At 42.4% G+C, this 18,763-nt stretch overlaps 1 protein-coding gene across 13 annotated transcripts in view; it reads right to left on the bottom strand.

Moving 5' to 3' along the window:
* LOC125460282 (contactin-4-like) overlaps positions 1-18,763 on the bottom strand; it is a 2,333,145-nt gene that overhangs the window by 331,031 nt on the left and 1,983,351 nt on the right. The window lies entirely within an intron of this gene.

Genomic DNA, 18,763 nt, shown 5'->3' with positions numbered 1-18,763 from the left:
TTGGTGTGCTAGTCCATAGACCCCTGAAGGTGTCAGCACAGGTAGACAGGGTGGTGAAGGAGGCTTAGCTGGGACTATTTCGGAGTATGAAAGCCTGGTTACAGCACTTGAGAATGTGGTGAGGACTGACTATTTGGAAAGCTGATTGTTACACCTCATTTTTAAACAAACAGTAACTGCATGGAATGAAAGTTGCAGACACAACTGATTTCATTTTGAAGGTAAACCTTAATTGTGAAACGTTTTACCCCAATTAGTACTCACCGTTTGCAAATGCTGACTTTAGGCGAAACGTGCCACGAACATGACAATGACATTAGTTCTGCATCTCAACTATCAGCACATTCAAAGATTGCATCCTACCAAATTCAGCAACCTCATTTGCTACGGTTCCCACTCCTGCAGTGTCCAAAAAAACCTCCCCAGAGTCTTAGTGCCAATGCAGTCAAGACTCTTCAGACCTTGGTGTCTGTGGCAGGATGCATGGCCCAGCTAGTCTTCTTCTGTCCGTCATTTGAGTACACAAATCACCATTTAAATCACCTTCTAACACCATGGTGTTGTTTTAGTCAGGTTCGTAAATTGTGGGCGTTCCCTGAAAGACAAGGTCTCCATGTTTGTTTCAGCATTTCACATGGCATTTTCTTTTCCAAACAAACCCACTGTTTTGCTTATTGAATGTCTAGCCCCCCTGCAATCTGTCCCACTTGCTACTTCCCACCCACCAACCCTCCTGTTTGCTCTCCTTCCACTCCCTCCTTCAATCTTTCCCACTGCCCGTCTCCTGCCCTCTTCAGTGAGGGCTTGTCAGAGGGAAGCAGTGAGACAGAGCATTGTAGCAGGAAGCAGGAAGTGGCAGAGGTGAAAGAGGGAAGCATTGAGAGTGTGGTAAATTGAAAGAGATCCTCAATTAGCAACAGGAGTAAATATTCGCGAAGATTCAGGCAGCATAGTGGCACAGTGATTAGAACTGCTGCCTCACAGGACCAGTGACCCGGATTCAATTCCAGCCTTGGGCGACTATGTGGAGCTGGCACATTCCACTTGCATCTGAGATAATGGGAACTGCAGATGCTGGAGAATTCCAAGATAATAAAATGTGAGGCTGGATGAACACAGCAGGCCAAGCAGCATCTCAGGACCACAAAAGCTGACGTTTCGGGCCTGGACCCTTCATCAGAGAGGGGGATGGGGGGAGGGAACTGGAATAAATAGGGAGAGAGGGGGAGGCGGACCGAAGATGGAGAGTAAAGAAGATAGGTGGAGAGAGTATAGGTGGGGAGGTAGGGAGGGGATAGGTCAGTCCAGGGAAGACGGACAGGTCAAGGAGGTGGGATGAGGTTAGTAGGTAGATGGGGGTGCGGCTTGGGGTGGGAGGAAGGGATGGGTGAGAGGAAGAACCGGTTAGGGAGGCAGAGACAGGTTGGACTGGTATTGGGATGCAGTGGGTGGCGGGGAAGAGCTGGGCTGGTTGTGTGGTGCAGTGGGGGGAGGGGACGAACTGGGCTGGTTTAGGGATGCAGTAGGGGAAGGGGAGATTTTGAAACTGGTGAAGTCCACGTTGATACCATTAGGCTGCAGGGTTCCCAGGCGGAATATGAGTTGCTGTTCCTACCTCCCCACCTATACTCTCTCCACCTATCTTCTTTACTCTCCATCTTCGGTCCGCCTCCCCCTCTCTCCCTATTTATTCCAGTTCCCTCTCCCCATCCCCCTCTCTGATGAAGGGTCCAGGCCCGAAACGTCAGCTTTTGTGCTCCTGAGATGCTGCTTGGCCTGCTGTGTTCATCCAGCCTCACATTTTATTATCCACTTGCATCTGCATGGGTTTCCTCTGGGTGCTCCGGTTTCCTCCCACATCCACAGATTTTCAAGTTAGGTGGACTGGCTATGATAAATTGTCCCATAGTGTCCAGGGATGAGCAGACTAGGTGGAATAGGCGTGGGAAATATAGGGTTACAGGGAAAGGGGGCTGCTGGGTCCAGGTGAGATGCTGTCTAAAGGATTGGTGCCTCCTCGATAGGCTGAATGGCCTCTATCTGCATTGGAGGTGTTCCATGATTTGTTGGACCATTAAGCTTCAAGGCAATAATTACAGATCAGTGAGGTAGCCAAAATTATTTTTGTTTTGCACACTTTTGTCTCACACATTTCCTTTTTTTTCTGTTTAGTTATTCATTTATATATCCTGTTTGTGATTGATGCCCTTGCTTCAGGGATAAATGCACTGATTTCCCGAGTCTTCATGAACCAGTGCAGATACATGTAGGGGGCTGGGATATCTTGTCAGCGGCCACTTATCTGCAACACCTACATTCTCAAGCCTTGATTTCTGATGTGCACATGAAGACACTTTATCACCATAAATTTTCATGTTAATTTGGAAGGAGCAGAAGCTGGTGGGTGGGGGTGGGGTGTTGCGAACTGCATTCACAAAACACTGTTTGCCATTTTTGCATTACATTCAGAATGGTGGCCTGCTTCATTTAGCTCCTCATCATGGTCATCTGAGCACTGTTTCTCTTTGAATTATCCCTTCAGTGTTGTTGCATTTTGCTTCAAGAACTAAACAATTTCCTGCCGCATTTGCTGTCGTCAGGGAGGTAGTATGTCTTCTTATTGACAGTTTCCTGACGTACTTCAATTATTACCAGGAACCGTAGGTTCAGTAGAGTTCAGGTGGGTGAGTGGATGGAAAAATAATGAAGTGGCACTCGATGAAGCATCCAGTATAAATCTGTCGCTATCTGAAATTTCATTTGCAGATTTCCTCACACCTTAAAAGTGTGAAATACCATTAATCAGTATGAATCACACAATAGCATCATACAAGTCACAGATGCTTTGCACAAGGTTCGGTACCTGACCAATCCCCCTGTAGAAGTGATATAATGTCAGAACATAAGAACTAGGAGCAGGAGTAGGCCATCCTGCCCCTCGAGCCTGCCCCGCCATTTAATAAGATCATAGCTGATATTTTTGAGACTCAGCTCCACTTACCCACCCGCTCACCTTAATGCTTAATTCCTTTACTGTTCAAAAATTTATCTAGCCTTGCCTTAAACACATTCAGTGAGGTAGCTTCAACCACTTCATAGGGCAGGGAATTCCACAGATTCACAATCTTTTGGCAGAAGAAGTTCCTCCTGACCTCAGTCCTACATCTGCTTCTCTTTATTTTGAGCCTATGGCCCTTAGTCCTAGTTGCACCTGCTAGTGGAAACAACCTCCCTGCCTCCACTTTACCTATTCCCTTCATAATCTCATATAAGATCTTCCCTAATATTCTGAATTCCAATGAGTAAAATCCCATCCTACTTAGTCTCTCCTCATAATCCAATCCTCTCAACTCTGGAATTAACTGAGTGAATCTCCTCTGTACCCCCTCCAGTGTTAGTATATCTCTTCTCAAGTAAGGAGACCAAAACTGCGCACAGTATTCCAGTGTGGCCTCACCAGGACTCGATACAGCTGCAGTACAGCCTTCCTATTTTTAAACTCCATCCCTCTAGCAATGATAGACAAAATTCCATTTGCCTTTTTAATTATCTACCGTACCTGCAATCCTACTTTTAGCGATTCATGCACAAGGACACCCAAGTCCCTCTGCAGACCAGCGTGCCACAATGTTTTAACATTTAAAACATAATCCATTTTTCTGTTATTCCTACCAAAATGGGCAACCTCTCAGTTATCAACATGGTATCTGGTCACAGACAAAGCTTTCACTGGGCGTATGTTGTTGAAAATGATTAAAGTTTGGGAATCAGGGTTCATTCCAGCAATTCTTGCTTCTCATTGCCAAATAAAACAGCCTGAGCTCAATCAATCCGGACACAGCACTATCACTATTGCACTTGTTAAGAAATGCAAACAAGCAGGATATTTGTTATCTGCCACTTCACTTTTTCGGAAGATAAAGAAACAATTCTGAAGGGCATTGCAATACAGTGTTGAGATCGAAACCATCAAATTCAAACACAGAATTTAACTTTTTCACTTTAAAACATGAGCCGTTCACCTCTTGTGCTGAACTAAGACATCTGTGAACCTGAGTCCTGCATAAGCTATAAATGGATGTTAAAATCCTCATCTTATTTCACAGCAAAACCACTGACATTCACCTCCTCAGCATCATCAAATTTTCCCAACCTTAGCGCCATTACTGCTGAGACTGTCACCCTTGCCTTGGGCATCACAAGGCTGCACTGGCCCATTGTTTTCTGCATCAGCCTTCCAATCTCTTCTGTCCATACACTCCAATGTCCAAGCTCTGTTCCATATATCTTAAACAATAATTCATTCACACATATCACTGCCATTTTGGTTGACCCAGCCTGATTTGCTGTTACGTATTGTGATATATTTTAAAACATTAACTTCATCTAACACTCCTTATTTCCTTCATCTTATTCCACAAGCTCCATTAGCCAATATTCCATTCTGCCAATTCACAGAATTACAACTATTTACATCATAGATGGAGGCCATTTAGCCCAGAGTAGTTGTGTTTTCGCTTTGAAGCAGCATTTTAATTGGTGCCACTCCCCTACCTTTTCCCCATTGTATCAACATATTTCCTTTACAGGTAATTTACCAATTTCCTTTCAAAGCCTCAATTGGTACTGGTTCCACAGCACTCTCTCAAATGTTTTGTGCCTTTCTCCAACTGCTTACATTGTGTGAGAAAGATATTCCTCATTCCACAGTTATTGCTTTTAGTCATTGCTTTCTGGTTGTCAATATTTCAATTGAAGGAAACAATTTATCTAGTTCTGCAACTTTCCTCCCAAGCGTCTCTTCTCCAAGGACTAAAGTCCTAATATCTCCACTCGATCCATGCCACTAAAGTTCCTCATCTCTACAACCAGCCTTATGAATGTTTCCAGCACTCTTGTGAATGTCTTTATACTCTTATTAAAATGTGACGCCCAGAACTGGATGCAATATTCCAGCTGAGGTCAAGCCAGTGATTTATATTGGTTTGACACAACTTTCTTGTTTTTGTACTTTGTGACTCCATGGTAAAGCCTAGTGGCTCTATGAAGCACACTTCCAACCTGTGCAACCACCTTCAATGATTTAAATGGATATAGATCCAGGTCTTGTGCTTCTGCAGCCCCTTCAGAATTTACCCTTCTCCTTTCCAAAATAAATCACTGCAAATTCCCAGCATTAAAATGTCTGACGAAAACTGTGACACTGTCATCATTATGATTCATAATACTTTCACATTTCACGTTCCACAAGCTTTGAATTGAGAGAAAGTTCACTGCTTGTCAGGAAGAGCTTTTCCAGGGAATTCCACGATAAATTTTCCTCCAGTTGGAAAACAACTGTTCACTATAATGATAGTGGAACTGCCAATGCTAGAGAATCTGAGATAACAAAGTGCAGAGCTGGACGAACACAGTAGGCGAAGCAACATCAGAGGAACAGGAAAGCTGACGTTTCTGGTCTGGACCCTTCTTCAGAAAGGGGAGTAGGGGAAGATGATTCTGAAATAAATAGGGAGAGAGGGGGAGGCAGGTAGAAGATGGATAGAATAGAAGATAGGTGGAGAGGAGACAGACAGGCCAAAGAGGCGGGATGGAGCTAGTAAAGATGAATTTAGATGGAGAGTCAGTAGGCTTGAAGTACATATTGGTTTCCAGGTGGTTGCCAGAGATGGAGGGCGAGGAAGGAGAGCGAGATATTAGAGATGGTCCAGGTGAACGTAAGGCTGGGGTGGAAGGTGTTAGGCCTCTTGTAACTGATAACCATTTCAAGCTTACTGACTCCCACAGCTACCTGAAATACACCTCCTCTCACCCATCTTCCAGCAAAAATGCCATTCCCGACTCCCAATTCCTTTGCCTCCACCGCTTCTGCTCCCGAGATAAGGCATTGCACTCCCAGACATCCCAGATGGCCTCGTTTTTCAAGGACCACAACTTCCCCTTCACAGGGGTTGAAAACGCCTTCAACCATGTCTCTCGCATTTCCAGCAACTCATCCCTCACACCCCCTCCCCGCAATAATAACCAAAACAGAATCCCCTTGTCTTCACATACCACCCCACCAACCTCCGGATCCAAAGCATCATCCTCCGGCACTTTCGCAATCTGCAATCCGACCTCACTACCAAAGACATTTTTCCCTCCCCACCCTTAGCTGCTTTCTGGATGGGCCACTCTTCCGTGACTCCCTTGTCCGCTCCACACTGTCCACCAGCCCCACCACCACCGACACTTTTCCTTGCCACCTCAGGAAGTGCAACACCTGTCCCTACACCTCCCCCCTCAACCCCATCCCAGGGCCTAAGAAGACCTTCCACATCAAACAGATGTTCACCAGCACATCTACTAATGTAGCATACTGTATCTGCTGTTCCCAATGTGGCTTCCTCTAGATCGGAGAAACCAAGCGGAGGCTTGGGGAACAGTTTATGGAATACCTTGGCTCGGTTCATGACAAACGACTGCATCTCCCAGTCATGAAGCATTTCAACACCCCTCCCCACTCCCTGAACAAAATGTCCTTCCTGGGCCTCCTGCAGTGCCACAATGATGCAACCCAAAGGTTGCAGGAACAGCAACTCATATTTTGCTTGGGAACCCTTCAGCCCAATTGTATCAATGTGGACTTTACAAGCTTCAAAATCTCCCCTCCACCGACTGCATCCCAAAACTAGCCCAGGTCATCCCCGTCTCCTTAACCTGTCCTTCCTCCCACCTATCCCCTCTTCCCATCTCAAACCCCACCCCCATCTCCCACGTACTAGCCTCATCCCACCTCCTTGACGTGTCCCCTCCCTAATTTCCGACCTACACTTAGCTTTACTGTCTCCTTCCCGGCATCTTTGACCTGTCTATTTGTTCTCCACCTATCTTCTCCTTTATCCATCTTCTATCTACCTCCCCCTCTCTCCCTATTTATTTCAGAATCCCCTTCACCTCCCCAATTTCTGAACAAGCATTGAGACCCAAAACATCAGCTTTCCTGCTCCTCTCTTGCTGCTTGGCCTGCTGTATTCATCCAGCTCTACACCTTGTTATCTCTGCTTCCAGACTGAAGTCTTTTAAGTCTTTCTCTGAAACACAACACAGAATGCTGCAAACTAATATTAATGACAAAACAGAAACTTATTATGCAAAAGAAATGATAAAATATGGAACTGAAAAAAGAACTTAATAATTTCAAAATAGATGGTAAAATACCTTCCCAATGATTCCAAAAGTGTTTTTAAAAATACTCAGACCAGAAATTCTATCAGAGATAATGGGAACTGCAGATGCTGGAGAATCCAAGATAATAAAATGTGAGGCTGGATGAACACAGCAGGCCAAGCAGCATCTCAGGAGCACAAAAGCTGACATTTCGGGCCTAGACCCTTCATCAGAGAGGGGGATGGGGTGAGGGTTCTGGAATAAATAGGGAGAGAGGGGGAGGCAGACCGAAGATGGAGAGAAAAGAAGATAGGTGGAGAGAGTATAGGTGGGGAGGTAGGGAGGGGATAGGTCAGTCCAGGGAAGATAGACAGGTCAAGGAGGTGGGATGAGGTTAGTAGGTAGGAGATGGGGGTGTGGCTTGGGGTGGGAGGAAAGGGATGGGTGAGAGGAAGAACAGGTTAGGGAGGGAGAGACAGGTTGGACTGGTTTTGGGATGCAGTGGGTGGAGGGGAAGAGCTGGGCTGGTTGTGTGGTGCAGTGGGGGGAAGGGACGAACTGGGCTGGTTTTGGGATGCGGTGGGGGAAGGGGAGATTTTGAAGCTGGTGAAGTCCACATTGATACCATTGGGCTGCAGGGTTCCCAAGCGGAATATGAGTTGCTGTTCCTGCAACCTTCGGGTGGCATCATTGTGGCACTGCAGGATGCCCATGATGGACATGTCATCTGAAGAATGGGAGGGGGAGTGGAAATGGTTTGCGACTGGGAGGTGCAGTTGTTTGTAGCGAACCGAGCGGAGGTGTTCTGCAAAGCGGTCCCCAAGCCTCCGCTTGGTTTCCCCAATGTAGAGGAAGCCACACCGGGTACAGTGGATGCAGAATACCACATTGGCAGATGTGCAGGTGAATCACCAGCTTCAAAATCTCCCCTTCCCCCACCGCATCCCTAAACCAGCTCAGTTCGTCCCCTCCCCCCACTGCACCACACAACCAGCCCAGCTCTTCCCCCCAACCCACTGCATCCCAAAGCCAGTCCAACCTGTCTCTGCCTCCCTAACCTGTTCTTCCTCTCACCCATCCCTTTCCTCCCACCCCAAGCCGCACCCCCATCTCCTACCTACTAACCTCATCCCACCTCCTTGACCTGTCCGTCTTCCCTGGACTGACCTATCCCCTCCCTACCTCCCCACCTATACTCTCTCCACCTGGCTTCTTTTCTCTCCATCTTCGGTCCGCCTCCCCCTCTCTCCCTATTTATTCCAGAACCCTCACCCCATCCCCCTCTCTGATGAAGGGTCTAGGCCAGAAACATCAGCATTTGTGCTCCTGAGATGCTGCTTGGCCTGCTGTGTTCATCCAGCCTCACATTTTATTATCTCAGACCAGAAATTCTCTTCTCTTTTATATCAGCAGGTTTAATTTAACCATGGCTTCAACTCTCTGTCTTAAGAATTGCATAGCCACTTCGTAGGGCCTTCATATAATTCTGCTCAGACCTTAGAACATAGAAGAGTATAGCACATTGTCGGCCCTTCGGCCCACAATGCTGTGCCGACCTATTATCCTACTCTCAGATCAAACTAACCTTTTTACATTTTACTATCATCCATGTGGCTAGCTAAGACTTGCTTAAATGTCCCTAATGTATCTGACTCCACTACCACTGCAGGCAGCACATTCTATACACGCACCACCCTCTGTGTAAAGAACCTACCTCTGTCATCTCCCCTATACCTTTCTCCAACTGCCTTAAAGTTATGCCTCCTTGTAATAGTCATTTCTGCCTTGGGAAAAAAGTCTCTGGCTATCCACTCTATCTATGCCTCTCATCATCTTGTACACCTCTATCAAGTCACCTCTCATCCTTCCTTGCTCCAATGAGAAAAGCCCGAGCTCCCTCAACTTTTCATCAGAAGACGTGCCCTCCAATCCAGGCAACATCCTGGTAAAACTCCTCTGCACCCTCTCTAGAGCTTCCATATCTTTCCTATTATGAGGCAACCAGAACTAAACACAATATTCCAAGTGTGGTCTAACCAGGGTTTTATAGAGCTGCAACATAACCTCTCGGCTCTTAAACTCAATTCCCCAGCCAATGAAAGCCAACACACCATACACCTTCTTTACAACTCTATCAACTTGGTAGCAACTTTAAGGATCGATGGATGTGGACCCCAAAATCCCTCTGTTCTTCCACACTGCCAAGAATCCTGCCATTAACCCTGTATTCTGCATTGAAATTCAGCATTCCAAAATGGATCACTTCACACTTTCTCCACTTCAAGTCAATTTGAAGGGTTGTAACAAAACACTTCTGGTCTGGAATGCTGAAACTAATCTGCTTACACTGAGGTAGCATATTTCTTACCAGTTCTAAACTGCCTTTTTTCATCAGAAATAACTGGTTTATCCATTTAATTCCAACAAAGGTAACTGCAAAGCTGCTCAATGGAAACAAAACATTTTCTAAATTATGGGTGTTGTCTCTTATCAACAAAAAAATTCCTGAGCTTCTAAACTAAAAACCTTGTTCACTCTTAATACTGTCACAAAGTAAACAAATTCCCATTCATCTCCAAGAACTCATTAAGTCTGTTTATTTTTTGAAGAAATTACCTTGGCTGCACAAAAACTTACAAATGAATCATTAATTCCTTCAAAAACACAGGCTAAAACCTTCATGCCACTAACTCAGTTTCAAACTCTAAAATACATGATGTTAAGATATAGATAATTTGCACATCTTATATCACAAGGGTGATAAATAATTGATGAAGCTAATCTCAGTCACTGTGTCATATAAATTACCACCCATTGGTCCAAAAATGCATGTAAGTTCATCAGTGTCTTTTCGTGAAGGAAATCCGTCCATCTTACCTGGTCTGGCCTGCATATATCTTTAGGTCCACAGCAATTTTATTGCCTCATCACTGGCCTCCAAAAGAGCCCCAGCAAGCCATTCACTTAAAGCGCATTCAGCAATGAGCAACAAATATTTGCCAGCGACAACCAAAAAAAAGCTTCTACCATGGGTTGTTCGGTGACTGAAAAATTAAACATGGATTGATGAGGAAATTATGGATAAACTGATCTGGAGGAAAAACGAAGCTAATTTATGGCTGTTCAACGAGTTCTGCTGAAATATAAATTTGAAAAAAAAATCAAACACCAGATGTACTGCTAAATCTATACCCTATGGCAGTACAACTAATTCATCTTTCCAAAACAAATATTTGCATTTGAACATCTGAATTTTTAAAATACTAGTACTGTCACGAAGACGTGCTTCAGGGTAAATAGGGAATTTAATCCAACGGCTGGAAAATTGAAGTAAAATTCTGTAAACAGAGCTAAAATTGTGCCTTGAGTCAACAGAAAGTCACAAGAGTGGTTAAAGGAGCAAGGAACCACTGTTTATGGCTTTGGAAGGGGATGGTAGCACTGCCTTCGGGCTGAACCGGTAATGGTGTTATGAGAGCATGAGATATAGCAGTAGGAATGAACCGGTCACCCCTCAAGACTGCCCCACCATTTACAAGATAATAGCTGATCCCCCCTGCCCAGGCCTCAACTACTCTCAAATGACCTATCCGCCACACTTCTTCGGGCTAGAGAATTCCATGCATTCAGAACTTAGTAGGAGAAGGCATTCCTTTGCATCTCAGTTTTTAATGGGTGTCCCCTTATTCTGTATCTATGTCCCCTAATTTCAGCAAAAAAAACCGAAATAAGTGAGGATGCTGTAAATCAGAAACAAAAGCAGAAGTTGCTGGCAAAGTTTAGCAGGTCTGGCAGCATCTGTGAAGAAAAGTCAGAGTTAATGTTTCGGGTCCGAGAACTGAAAAAGGATCACCGGACCCGAAATGTTAACTCCCTCCTGAATCATGGGTTGCCTGCAAAATAGGTTTTGGGAGGAGGTGAGGGCAAGGCTGGGGAGGGATTTTAAAACAAGTTTAAAATCAAGGTGTTGCTTAACCAAAGCTGATATACATCAGCAAATGCAGGTGTGATAAGGGAATGTGAATTACTCTGAGTTCAGAAATGGTCGGCAAAGGTTTGGATGACAGCAACAGGTGACAGAACAGCCAGGACTGTGTTGGAATGGTATTATCTAAATGAACCAAAGGTATGAATGAGGGTTTCAGCAGCAATTAAGTTAAGACAGTGGCAAAAGTGAGCAATGCTTCAGAAATGGAGGTAAGCCATCATATTGAGGAAACAAATGAAAGATGTGAAGATTCTTTCAAGATCAAACGTGACACCAAGTATGCAAACAGACTGGCTTTGTCTTAGAATATTGACAGCGAGCAGGACAGAGATAGTGGGTACAGAATGGAGTTTACAGTGAGGACCAAAACTAATAGCTTCATTCTTCCCAGTATTTAAATGGAGGAACTTTGTAATCATCTACTACTGGCTGTCAGCAAAGTACTCTGACAAGTTACAACAATGGAGGAGGTCAAGAGGGGCAGAGGTGGGTATCATGTGAAATTTAATACTATGCCTTTGTTTTTATTACATTGTCAGTCATAAAATAAAACAATCGGAATATATTGCATGATTTGTGTGCAGTGGCTTATTTCACAGGATTGAAATACCACAAAATAGACAAGCAACCCGAAATTGTCAGATATTTTTGTAAAATTGAAAGAAACTTAGAGTGCCTTCTCTAAGAGCTGACACCTGATTTGAAGTGAACTTAGAAAAATGGAAATTGTCATTTGAATCAGAGACAACGAGGCTGAAAGACCAGCATTGTTGGCAGCCAATTGCTGCTGCAACACTGGTATGATTTATATTTCCCTGTTATTTAGCAATACTCATAAAGCAAAGGGACTGAAAATAGATATTTAGATGCCATGTGATGTATTATATAAAATGACAGACTCTAGAATGTGTTATAAATGTGCAATATAATTCAGGGTTAACATGAAGGTAATATATCATGAGCTTCTTCTGTTACATTCTAGGCATTTTAATTAAGCTTGGAACATATTCCCACATGAACATTATTTCATATTGATCACTCCTAATAGACAATGCAACAAACAAATAAGCCACAGTATCATCGTGATTGACGGCAGCAATCATATTCCTTATTGTGACCAAAATAGAACACCTAGGAGTAGGGAAAGAATACTTTTACAAATAAGATGAAAGCTTCACAACGATACCTTTTGTTTTATTATTATGATTCCTAGTTTACAAGTGGAGGCTTCTATTTGTGACATACTTATTTAGATCGCAATCCTCCTTATCTTAAAAGCCAGTCAAGCAACAGTGCCAAATTTTTAATTGAAAAGTAATTTCAATCTAACCAATCAACAAAAATTGTCTGCACAGTTTGACCTTGATTTACTGGTTCTGATGTGCTGAAGCAGGTACTATGAAATATTACATTAAGAAATCACATATGGGGTGGTATACATTTGTCCATGATTTATTTCTGATCTTCTCTCCTGCTTTACCTTGTGATGTTCAAAGTGTTTCACAGCCTGTAAAGGTAGGAATATTTATGTGCAATGGAAATAAACACTGGAAGCCAAAAATTAAAAGAAAACTTCACGTCAATGGTGAAAGACTGTGAACCATCTATTGCTTTAATGGTATGAATAATAATTCTGCTGCCCACTGACATGATAATTAATGGCAATGAGATTTAAAGTGATAATTAAACACAATGAGCAATTATTTTATGGAACAGTAATGTGCATTACTTATGGCAGAATTGTTATTATCATTACATCATTTAATTGCTATTTTCATGGCATTATGCATTTTTTGAAATGCCCAGGGACAAATAATCAGTTTCTATGCCAATGATTTTCATTTGCCAGGAATAGATTAGTGATCAGGTAGCTACTATCACTTCTGGCCTGTTAAACATATGACAACATTTTCCATTTACCACAGGTATGACAGACTTACACACTAACTGATCTGGAGAGAAGAGGGATCAACTGGGTGAGGGCTTGGGTAAAGCGGCTATTTAAAATCTAAAGAAAAATAATGTTGACCAACATCCTTTGAAGCAATGAGGATTTACATCACAGCTTATAAGCCCACAATATTCCTTTGTCCTTCTGGCACCTCACTTCTCGTGAATTTAAATTAATTTGCCCAGATAATAGCCCAGTTATCTGAGAATTAAAATCCATAGCGTGACTGCTGCCGCACGTTTGTTTTGTTCGGGGATTACATGAAGCAATTTTAGATTTTTGATTTTTTTTGTTTCAGTATGTTATTTCTTTTTGCTAATGACATCAGAAACAGCATGGTAATTTCATTTTCAGCCAGGGTGCCTCCTGAATTATGCCCTTGCTGGATAATTGGTAAGTTGCCATGGAAAAGGAACCACGAACAACGGTGAGTAGGGGTTTAAATTGACAGATTTATATTGACTGATTTATATTTTAGATTTTATGTTTCTGAGCATTAAACACAATGGCTGGAGCACCCAGGGAGGTTTGCCACCCAACCTGATTCGGGAACTGCCAGCTTCCTCCCTGCTTCCCAAGTCACCTGGTCTGACAGCCAAGCCACAACGAGAATTGCGGGTAGCCAGCTATTAAGGTCAGGTCCATCGGGACACAGTTTCTTCGGCCTCTGCGTGCACAACAGGGGAATAAAAATTGGGGCCAAGGAGTACCATTGGACATATCCTTTTGAACAAAAATATACCACGATTTTAACGTTATGCATAAGGAAAATGACCTTGCTGTTATTTGGTGCTCCAGGAAAGCCCAAAGTGCTTCACAACCATAAATTGCTTTTTGAAATGTACTTTAGGTAGATGAAGGCTGAAAATGGCTTCTTTTATTACTGGCATTATTCGACAGCAATGGAATAGTTAGATTAGATTCCCTACAGTGTGGAAACAGGCCCTTGAGCCCAACAAGTCCACACCAACCCTTAGGGCATACTACCCAGATACATCCCCCTAAAACCCCCATTAACCTACACATCCTTGAACACTACAGGCAATGTAGCACAGCCAATCACCTAACCTGCACATTTTTGGACTGTGGGAGAAAACCAGAGTACCTGGTGGAAACCCATGCAGACATGGGGAGAATGTGCAAACTCCATTTAGCCAATCACCTGAGGCTGAAATCGAACCTGGCTCCCTGGCGCTGTGAGGCAGCAGCGCTAACCGCTGAGCCACCATGCCGCTCCAAGAGCATCCCACCCAGTTCCAACCCCCTACCCTTTCCCTGTATCCATTTCCCATGGATAACACACCTAACCTACACATCACCGGAGACTGTAGGCAATTTAGCATGGACAGCCCACCTAACGTGCACATCTTTGGACTGTGAGAGGAAACCAGAGTACATGGAGGAAACCCACGCAGACACAGGGAGAATGTGCAAACTCTACACAGACAGTCGCCCGAGGCTGGAATTGAACCCATGCCCCTGGTGCTGTGAGGCAGCAGTGCTAACTATTCAGACATTGCACCACCCATTGGTAGCTCCAATTTAAATATCTCCTAATTTTATCCAAAATCCCATCACATTTCAGATAATAAATAGATTTGCATGAGAGAGATCAATCTGAATCTACTTGAAGAAGTTTGAATAGCAAACATTTGATTCCAAATATTCAATCAGTCATTTAACCTACAACGCATTCTTTAAGCCACCAGTCCAGTGCTGTTAATCTAAAGCTACATTTTAAAATGGTCATGGACATCTCTGAATCTTCACAATACATCCAAATTGGGTCAATTCAAAGAACATTTTGTGGATTACCTGTATTGCAATATTGTCATTAATTAATAACACTCTCACATATTCTTAATAAGTTCAAGAATTTAACAATCACAAAGCACTTGTAATTTTCTATTTATAAAAGCTACAACATGGAATAGTAATAAAAAATAGATCATCAGATATTCTAAGAACAAACCTTCCATGTGGCATCTGGGCAAAGCTGAAGGCTGTTTGAAAAATTGACCCACAGCCACTCAGGACTATACAATGATGAAATGCAAAATAGATTAAAAGAATAAGGCTTATCACTGGTAATCACCTATCCATAATAATGATCATAAGACTCCTTCAAATATTTCCATTATATTACTAATATCGGAGCAGAAATGTGGATAGGTAACTGAAAATGTTAGAATCCCATTTCACATACAGTTCTTCCAAGGCTAGAATTCAAATATTATCTGAGGAAATACAATTTAATCAAGCAAATTTCAAACCCTCAACATAGGAACCCAAAATGCAACTCATGTTGTACCCTTTCCCTTTGTGGCACTCAAGGATTTAAATTGTACAATCTAACTTGACACCTACTCAGTTAATATTATTATGATATATAATAAACTAATTCAAGCATAATCTTGTTTCTCACAATAATTGTAATTTTGGAAGGAAAACTAATTTAAAGGTCTGGAGATTGACTAATTTGGTTTATCAGCACTACAATCATCCCATGCGATTATACAAAGCCTTTTTTTTTGAACAAATAAGTGCTTGCCGACCAGAATAAACATCTACCTGCAATAAATTCTCTAAGTGTTGGCACCATTAAGGTTCCCTTGTAACTGCAAGCAAATCACGGTTTATTAATTTCTCTGGATGAACATGCCACTACTGCATTTTTTGTGTTACTCAGGTTTCTGTTGCTCCCAAAGTGATTGAAAAATTAATAAGACAGTTTACAAAAAAAAATTGTAATAAAATGTTTTATCCAACAACAGAGACCATACTTTACAATACAAATGTGGCAAAAATTTTACATTCATTTTTAGTTACTAATTTCCGTTCTTCCCTCCTTTTTCTCTCTATATGTAGGCACAGTGCTATGATTCCAAATGATGGTCAAAAAATCATACAGTCGCACAGCACAAAACCAGACCCTTCAATCCAACTAGTCTATGCTGACAATGTTCCCAAATTAAACTAGTCCCACTTGCCTGCATTTGGTCCATACCCCTACAAACCTGTCCTATTTCTGTACTTGTCCAAATCTCTGTTAAACTGAACCTGCAGTCACTTCCTCTGGCAATTCATTTCACATACAAGCCACTATATGTGTAAAAAAAAGTTGACCCGTGTCTGTTTTAAAACTTTCTCCTAGTTTTGAACTCCCCCACCCGATGGAAATGATCCTTGCTATTCATGTTACCTGTGCTCCTTACGATGTTATAAACTTCAAAAACGACACCCCTCACTCTCCTGCAATCCAGTGAAAGAAATCCAATCTATTTTCAGACTCAAACCCTCCTGCTCAAATTTCCTCAGCCATTCAGTAAAATCATAGCTGAAAATTTGATATTTTTGCCTCACCTCAAGAACCTTTCACCCCTTTGCTTATCATGAATCTGTGTACTTCTGAGAAATATTTAGAGAGTCTGCTTATACCTGTGTTTCAGAACGTATGTTCCAAAAATCCACAATTCTCCTTATCTCTTTATTAAGTGGGCAGCCCCTTATTTTTTAATCTGGGACCCTGTAGTTCTAGATTCTCCTACAAGAGAAAACATTCCCCTCTCCATCCTCTCAAAGGTGACTAGGAGGATGCGCTGTGAGAGGATACAGAGATTTGCAGTGTGATTTATACAGGCTAAGTAAGTGGGGAAAATGCATGTCAGATGCAAATATTGTGAGGTTATCCACTCTGGTAGCAAAATAAGAAGACAAATTATTATGAAAATGGTTGTAAATTGTGAAAGGGGAATGTTCAATAAGACCTCGGTCTCCTCATGTCTAGTTGCTGAAAGAAAGCGCACAGGTGCAGCAGGCAGGAAAGAAGGCAAACTGTATGTTGGCCTTCATAGTTAAAGGGTTTGAGCACAGGAACAAGGATGTCTTGCTACAATTAAACAGGGCATTGATGATGCCACACCTGGAATACTGTGTGCTGTTCTGGACTCCCCACCTGAGGAAGAATATTCCTGCTTTACAGACAGTGCAGTGAAAGTTTTACAAACTGATTTCTGGAATGGCAAGGCTGACAGAAGAGAGATTGAGCCAGTTCAGATTGTACACACTGGAGTTCAGAAGCATGAATGGGTTATCTCATAGAAACCTATAAACATTTGCACAGGACTAGACAGGTTAGATGTAGGAAAGATGGTTTCAACAGTGAGGGAGTCCAGAACCAGGTGTTACAGTTTAAGGGTAAGGAACAAACTTTTTAGACTGAAATTAGGACAAATTTCTTGACCCAGAAGTGATGAGCCCGTGGAATTCACGACCAGAGAAAGTGGCTGAAGCCAAAACATAGTGGACTTTAAAAAATGAGGTAGATATACTCATGGCTAAAGAAATCAAGGGAACGGGGTGGGGAGGGTTGGTTTGGGGTATTGAGCTTGATAATCAGCCATGATCATATTGGATGGCACAGCGGGCTCAAGAGGTTGAATGGCCAACAGTGAGCTCCAGAATAGCGCAAGCTGCAAGCCCTGGTGCAGCAACTGGGCCATAAGAAGGCAGGCATTATAAACAAATTTCACTGTACTCCTACAACGGAGTACATGTGACAATAAAAGGATATTCTAATTTATTCTATCTTCTATGTAAGGCCACTCAAAATCTTTTACATCTCAATAAAGTCACCTCTTAATCTTTTAAGCTGTAGTGTGCAGAAACCTAACCTGTCCAACCTTTCCTCATAAGAAGGTCGATCCATTTTCAGGTATTAGTCCAGCAGTCTTCTCTGAACTTCCTCTGATGTATTTGCCTCTTTTCTCAAATAAACAAATGAGCACTGCACACAGTATTCCAGATGCAGTCTCATCAATGCCCTGCACATTGAAGAAAAGCTTCTCTACTTTTGTGTTCACTTTCCCTCACAACAATCAGAAACATTCCATTAGCTTTCCTAATTACTCACTGTATTAAATGTTTGCAATTCATGCATGAGGACGCCCAGATCTCTTTGCATTTGTGTTTTAAAAATCTCACTATTTATATAATATGCTTTATTAATTTGTCCTGCAAAACATGGACAATTCCACATTTTTCCACATTGTACCTTTATTTTCAAGATGCTTATCGATTCAATTATCCTCTTCGTAACCTGCTTTTGCTCCTTTGTTTGGTGCCATCAGGCAAGTTGGTTAACTGCATCTTTGGCCCTTACATTAATCATCATTTGTAAAAGGTGAGAGTCCAGCATTGATCCCAGTGCCCCCCATGCCATCTGTTATGTCTTTCCAATCAGAAAATCAACCATTTGTGCCGTGACCTTCTGTTTAGTGTTAGCCAGGTAATCTTCTATCACTCTGCATATCTACACAATAACTTTTGACATGGCACTTTGTCAAATGCTTTCTGAAATCCAAGGTGCATCCATTGCTTCTCCTTATCCATAGCAAGTTGGTTCTCCAAAGAACTCCAATAGACTGGTTTATAGTATTTTCTTTTTAACAAAGCCATTTTGAATTTGATTAACATGCATTTTTCTCAGTGTGCAGCAAAACAAAGTAACCATTCCATTCCCACAACATTGGACAGGTCAGATCCCACTGTGAAACTTGGCTTGATAGATCATTGGCTTTGTTTGTGCTTCTGATTATCAATGTGGCTAATCACTTTACATATTCAATTGAGGCCACCAATGTGTTTTTTTTAAAAGGAAAAGTATTTATAGCATA

This window comes from Stegostoma tigrinum, chromosome 11 (genome assembly GCF_030684315.1).
Source record: "Stegostoma tigrinum isolate sSteTig4 chromosome 11, sSteTig4.hap1, whole genome shotgun sequence".
Taxonomy (NCBI): domain Eukaryota; kingdom Metazoa; phylum Chordata; class Chondrichthyes; order Orectolobiformes; family Stegostomatidae; genus Stegostoma; species Stegostoma tigrinum.
The sequence above is the reverse complement of the archived record's forward strand: the minus strand, read 5'-3'. Positions and strand labels throughout refer to the sequence as shown.